The following is a 992-nucleotide window of genomic DNA, read 5'->3' as shown; positions in this document are numbered from 1 at the left end:
ACCCTAATGGCCAAAGCTGATTTCTGCCCCTCTTCCCTATATTGTGAAGTAATTGTATGTGCCTCTCTTCTCTTTCCACCCAGACACCCAGTCGTATAGTGGTAAAAGAACACAGGGATTTGTTTCTCTCCAAACTTAGACTCAGGCACAGGACAGCAGTGTTGCTGTGGGTTTACAAATTCACTTCCACCTGCAAGTAAGGAAGGATGGGAAGTTCTGGGAAATTAGCTACTGAATAGAATCTGTTATATGCCTTCCATTTACCAGTCCATTAGCTGAAACAAATGTGGTGTGTCCAGCCTAAAGAGAGATGGCTGTGGGAGCTGAGAATGGAAAGTGGGAATTTGGAAAACTGTCCAGATCATTGTTTCTCACTTGTGCAATGTGAATGACAAAAATTGTTGTGCCTACTCTTCAAGGTCTTACGGATCATAGTTGCTATGTCAGCAGGATCTAGTGACACCTGTCTCACAAATGCAGCATAGATAAGTCCATTGTCTTCCCCATTATAGTGTAACTCCACACTAATACCCCCTGTGTCTCTGTCTGTCTGTCTGTCTGTCTGTCTGTCTCTCTCTCTCTCTCTCTCTCTCTTTCTCTCTCTCTCTCGTGTGTGTGTGTGTGTGTACGTACGTGTACGGGAGCTTCTACATTTGGTTACCATATGGCTCTTTCAAAAGTCTTTTAGTGTTATTTATCCTGTTTTTTCCTCCTCTGCCCTGCACTTCCATCCCCCACTTGAATTCATTACTTCATCTTTCATTATTCTAGTTCAACCCTTTATACAACCATGTTCTATATAATCTTCCTTAAGACCATCTTCTTTACTAATTTATAACATCTATGGGTATTCCAGACAAAATATACACAATCTGAAGATTCACAGTTAACATCTACAAATAAGGCAAAACATGAACTGATTGTCTTTCTCAATTTGGGGTTACCTCACACACACTGATTGCTTCCAACTTCATTTCATTTACCTGTAAATT

The sequence above is a fragment of the Microtus ochrogaster genome, chromosome 10 (assembly GCF_000317375.1).
Source record: "Microtus ochrogaster isolate Prairie Vole_2 chromosome 10, MicOch1.0, whole genome shotgun sequence".
In the NCBI taxonomy this organism is placed as follows: domain Eukaryota; kingdom Metazoa; phylum Chordata; class Mammalia; order Rodentia; family Cricetidae; genus Microtus; species Microtus ochrogaster.
Note: the sequence above shows the minus strand (reverse complement) of the source record.